Genomic DNA, 6423 nt, shown 5'->3' with positions numbered 1-6423 from the left:
CAGCCTCCCTCGCCACACGAAACCATCGGCGAGACCCCCTTTCTACCACAGTACAAGCGCGCCTCCTCCGCACCATCAGTCGCTTCGAATCCGACTCCAGAACTGTCAACCTCCCCTCTCCATCATCACCGACCTATTCTTTGAAAATGATGGGTTCTCAAGAACCTGTCCACAGGTTTGATTATTTATTTTTGTTGAATTTCTCCTACTCATTTCCCCTTTTCTTTTCCCTTGACAGAAATCAACGAAGGTCGACTAATAGTTTTCGTTTAAACTATCATCCTATGCATGATTAGTTGTCCTTAAAAATTTGCTATGATGTTTTGATAGTTGTGACAGATTTCTGGTTACACATTGGAATTTAATTTGATTAGCCTTATGTGACTAATCGATGAATTTTTTCGTGGCTTGACTTTCCTTTCTCTCGGTAGTTTAAGTATAACTCTAATTCTGTGATTGAATATCAAAATTGTGACAGGCTTGACGTCTTTTCTTTATGGTAAAGAGATGTTCGATCGCACATTAATTTGGGGGGTTGATTTTACATATAATTAAATGTCTGGTTTTAATTTGGTAAAGAATGTCTGATTGCGTAGATTTCGTATAATTTTATTATTTTCCACGAATTTAAATTGGTAAGCATGTCTCTTGGGCATAGCATATGTATTATTCTTATTTTTTTCACAATTATTTATGGTAAATTTAATGTTGATTGAATGAATCTCTCTTGACCGATAAGGCTGTTATATATGGTAAATACATATTTATATGTCCTTTTATTTATGTTATACGTATTTTACTTATTTATATAAGGTAAATATTATTCCCAATTGATTTTAGTCTACGCGATTAAGGTTGTTGAAGGATTCCCTTAATCCTTGCTTTCCTTTTATCATGTTATTGAATTTTACATAATTAATTTTATTAACTTTTTTTAACGAAAAGACATTCTTGATTGATCCATCGAAATATTTTCTTTCCTTTTACTTTCCTGGCTCCCTCCACTATATAAACAGACCCCTCTCTTCTCATTAAGGATGGATCTCAAGTTTCACACTTGCAATTACAATTACTATTACACTCTTAACAAAAATCATTGGTTTTTCTCAAGTGCTTTTGGTTCTCTTTTGAGACTACTAAAAATATCTCCCATATTGTGCTATTACGTGTGCTTGGCTTTCATTACTTTTTTTATTCTCTCCTTACTGCTATTCACTAGTGAGTTCTCGAACGACGCAATTACTTTATTCTCTGTGTATGTTGACTGCATAATGTTATGAAGGCCTTTAGAAAGCATGACTGTAGGAATATCTCGGTCTTTGTTCTTGTTCTGAAATGTCTTGCAGGACTAAATACACTTACAAGTTTCTAAGAGTCACCGGGACATTTAATTAACTATGTATTCTTGATAGTTTTTTATTGTTCTTCTTGATTTTCGTATTTTGGTTTGTAATATTACTGTAAAGACACTACTATTAATGATGTAATAATAATTGGGGGGACTGCTTTGGGGGACGGGGATTACGTGCTCTATGAATTGAGTAGTAGACACAATTTAAGTTTTTACGTGTCTTATATGCTATATGAAACACTTAGGGAAAACATGATTTAATTTACTTACTTGGCCGCCTAAAAATCCTGCTTTAGGAATTTTAATTAATTTTGACATATTGAATTATGTTTTGGCAACATGGAAATTGGTGAATACTGTTTACTACATATTTTTAGCATCAAAGTCATTTTTCATCACATTCTAGACATATTCTCACATATTAACATGTTAAAGGATACATCCTAGCATATTTGACATCAAACATATTACTATATTATTTGACGTCAAGCACAATAGTACATTATTCGACACTGAGCATGACAGCATATTAATATATTTGGTAGCTTGTTAAATACTAGGCATGTTTATATGTCTAATTCATATTTCAGCATGTCTAATTAATCTTTTAGCATGTCTAATTAATTCTTTCACAGGTTTAATATAATTTTCAGCATGTTTCATACAATTTTCAGCATCTTTAGTACAATTTTCAGTATGTTTAACAATATGTTCAGCATGTTTAATTAATTTTACAACTTGTCTAATTAATTCTTACACATGATTAGTCAATGTTTAGCATGTTTAATTAATTTTACAGCATGTCTAATTAATTCTTTCTCATGATTAATCAATGTTCAACGTCTAATTAACTTTTCAGCATGTCTAATTAATTTTTTCAGCATAATTAATCAATTTTTAGCATGTTTAATTAAATGGTTAGCATGTTTGATTAATTTTTAGGCATGTTCAACATAACCTTCAGCATGTTCGATAATGTTTAAGTATAATATCAGAATGTTAGTTTTTAGCCATCTTTAGTATGTTGGTAAACGTTTAGCATGTCACTATGAAATTCCTGCAATAATACAATTTTTGTCACATATTAAAACACATATTTTGAGCACCTTTTGATATGTCTAAACACTAAAATAAGTACATTATGGCATTCTTAACATGTTAACGTCTTTAAATATTCTTGTTGATTTTTTATGTTCTCATTTATATTTTACAACACTTAATTCACAAGCACATTTTTGTTTAACACATTTACCACACTTTTGACACCTTTTATGAATACACATAAGGTTGTTGCATACACGAATCACAGTATTTTATCACGAATCGTTGATCATTTAGACATTATGCCTATAGGTTAATGATAGTAAAATTTTCTTGTCTTTGCGTGTCATCACGCTAATTAATATTAACTAATCAAGAGGCTAACTTGGGATTATTACGTGCTACCTGTTGTCCAGTATGTTCGCGCTTCGAGTCCTAGGCAACATAGTTTTCTTTTAGTCTAGAACACAAATCCAAAATAGTAAAGTCCAATGCCTCTTGGATGATAGTCGGGACGTTAAATATTACTAAAAATATTAGTTTTGTCCTTGTCATAGAACGCCCTTAGACTTGACATCCAGCCTAGGTGGGGTGGGACGGGTAGCCCTTTTCGGAAATGATGATCCCAACAAATATTAACGGCGAGGCTAATGACATTATTACTTGTCTAAGAGTTTGGCCTTTAGGTCGGATGATGATTAACAAGTTGGATTTCTGATCCGAATAAAATCAAAACATCTCTTTGTTTGACTCGGATGATTTCTTTTAGTCTTTTTATTTATTTTACATGTTTATCTGGGTAGCTAGTTTATTATAAAGCAGTCCTCTTTTTATTATATGTCATTTCTTTATCCTCGCTTATCTTATTTCTATATTTTTTATTTATTTTATCACCTAGATAATTAACAATTAGCATTAACAAATGACATGTGTTTGTTTATTAATTATCTTATTGCTTAACTAAACGTTAAATTAATAATAAAATAAGAATTTATTTGATCACGTAGAATCCTCACGTAAAGTATGAATTCGGCCGGGAACCACCTTTGTGGACCTCGAAAGGTGCCTAACACCTTCCTTTTGAGGTAATTTGAACCCTTACCCGAACTCTGGTGAACTAAGCCTAAATAAAAAAATAGGTTCATAGTATCCTAGACCGGTGCCCTAACGCACCTTAATATGTTAGGTGGCGACTCTCACACCCTTCCTTTCAGACGCAATCCCAAGAGAGTTCGTCGAGTCGAATTCCGCCTTCTGTGAGAAAAACGGGGTGCGACAACACTCATAATTGTTAAACATATATCATTTGTACATTATATAATATTTTGCAAATGGTGTGCATATACCAATGTATTCAAATTTCTGAAGATAAGTAAAGATTAATTCCTTCAGCGTATCTGCATGGTATGAGATAGGAAAAACATGTGGTTGTGGCTTTCATCTCTGTGAAGGAAATATAGATTTGTACTGCATATCTTAGGGCAGAACGTATTTTTTCATTCATGAAAGAAGAATTAGGAACAATTGAGATTAAATGAGCTGAAGCAACTATTTGTGCCCTTGGTGAATGTGACATGTACTTTCTTTTCTCACAGAGCTATTTGTGCTCGTGATTCAACATAAAGTACTTGCACATCTTCCTGGTTTTTGAGTAATGTGGTTTAGTACTCTTATTCAAGTAAGTCTTGCTTATAAGGACCATAAATACCAAGTTGTAGATGTTGCTGTTTGAATGAGATGAAAAAGAAAAACATCTTGGGATGTAAGCTATCCTAGAGTTATTTTATTACTTCTCATTATGGTTGTTTAATATCTCTTTGCCTCTGTAGATATAAATGAAATAAAAAATGACTCTATGCATCAGACAATTATTCTTCTCTTTATGTTGCTTTTCCTACTGTGAGTGAATGGAAATATAAGAAATTCTTGATGAACCAAGTAAGATTTGTATTTTAAGTTTACAAGTGCTTAGAGTCCTCAGGCTATTGTCATAAGAGCTATGGCAGAAATATGACAAGAGTACTGGCAATGCAGAGTTCTGTCTGAATACAATAATGGTGACGTGGTACTCTAATATTTGAGTATGGCTATTTATCTTTTTTTCTCATATTTTTAGGTTGTTTAATTCATTTATTAGGATAAAAAAAGTAATTATTCATTATTTTTTAGATTTAATATTCTTTGGTTACTTCTCATTTAACCCTATTAAATAACCGTAGTAAAGATCTAATTGGATGGCCTTCTTTATTTGCATATTTTAACCAATATATATATATATATATATATATATAGTTCAATGGAAAGAAGTTGAAAAGAAACATGGCTCTTCAAGGAGTTAGTTCTTATGAAGGTTTAAATGGTTGATGATTAACGCTAATGAAAATAAAATTATTTTGCAGCCACGTCCAGATGATGTTGCTTGCAACAGTTGCATATGTTATATGCATCCTTGGGATCATCTTAATGTAAATTTGGTACATGTCTCAACCATCATACCTTTTGAATATTTTCATCTCCTGGACGTTAGCACTCTAAGTTTCTTGCATTATACATTTTCTTGTGGGAATAAGTCTATATTACTTAATTGATATTTTTTTGTGCGGCAGATGGTGCTAATTTATAAAACACCGTTGGGATGTACTGATTTATAATGTATTGTGTTATGTTGTATGGCACTAATTAATGAATGCAATATTTAATAGATATTGTATCATTTTTAGTTATTAGAACTACTATAAAAAGGTAGGATAAATGCTAAAATAAGATTATTAAATATCAATTAAAGATAAAAGAAGAAAGAAATATGAGGTAACAATGCGATCAAACCAAATCGATTGTTATAGAAAATGAGATTTTTCTTCCTTACCTAGCAATGATATTTAACAATACAATAAAATTTAAGTGACAATAAAACAAACATTATACTTAAATTAAAAATATAATACAATAAAAACAACAAGTAAAAACCATCCAACTACACTAAGGAGGAATCACTTTCTTTTTCCGATGAAGCTAATTTATTTGAAAGATGGAAAGTAATTTTTTAAATATCATAAGAAAATAATTTTATTAATCCATCTTTTTTCGTACCGCGTGAAGCGCGGTCAAATTTACTAGTTACTCTACAAAAGTAAAGAATATTGTATTAAGATGAGAGAAAAAATTTCAAAATTTGAGAAATTAGATAAATAATTCTGGCTTTTGAGGGATGCTACATCACCATTTTCATATTTTCCTTTATTATTATATATTAATTTATGTCACGTGAATCAGCTAAAAATCTGCAATTATCCAATGCTCACTAAAACTTCTAGCAGTTGCCCTCCCGCCCGCCCATCATTCCCTCTTCTTTTTTTAATTGTAGTATCTGGACTAACTTGTGCTCAGGTTAAGTAATTATGTTCTATTTCTAGGTCAACAAAATATTAGGTAAAGATCATTCTTCCTCTCTTTCAAATTCTTAAATCCACATTTATAGACTAAAAGAACTATTGACTTTCTAAGTGACTTGTTGACAATGCAACGATGTAAAACAAATCTAAAATAATATAGATCAAATCAGATACACATAATTAATAAGAATCAAATGAGATACACACAAATAATAAGATTTAAAGTTGAGGTTTATACAATTTAGAGTAAATATGTAGAAGAAATTACAAAAATGCAGTTAGAATTAGGAAAATGAAGTAGGAAATAGAAGATATCAAATAAGAGAAATATGAAATTGATCTAATTAAGCACGAAAAATGTGATATTGACCCAAAAAAACTCTTTTTTTTTAATAATGGTGGTGTCCAGGCAAACATTGATCTAAGAAACATAATAAAAGAAAAGACAAATTCTTTTCCGAGCTTCTTCTAAAGCATAGGGCTTTCTGGATGTAAATGATGATAATATCTATTGAGACGGATCATCTTTTTTAGAAAACGCCGACAGGTCTTAAATATTTATATGGACTTAAAGGCTTGGAGGGTGTTTGAATAAGATTATAAGTTGGTCAAAATGGCTTAAAAGTCATTTTTTACTTT

The 6423-nt window shown here is 31.1% G+C and overlaps 1 long non-coding RNA gene across 1 annotated transcript; it reads left to right on the top strand.

Annotated features, from left to right (window-relative positions):
* On the top strand, positions 1-5095 carry LOC124894600. Its single transcript, XR_007051271.1, has 2 exons — positions 1-175; positions 4792-5095. It is a non-coding gene; the product is annotated as an uncharacterized LOC124894600 (long non-coding RNA).
* The last annotated feature ends 1328 nt before the right edge of the window (positions 5096-6423 follow it).

The sequence above is a fragment of the Capsicum annuum genome, unplaced genomic scaffold (assembly GCF_002878395.1).
Source record: "Capsicum annuum cultivar UCD-10X-F1 unplaced genomic scaffold, UCD10Xv1.1 ctg75887, whole genome shotgun sequence".
Lineage (NCBI taxonomy): Eukaryota > Viridiplantae > Streptophyta > Magnoliopsida > Solanales > Solanaceae > Capsicum > Capsicum annuum.
The sequence above is the reverse complement of the archived record's forward strand: the minus strand, read 5'-3'. Positions and strand labels throughout refer to the sequence as shown.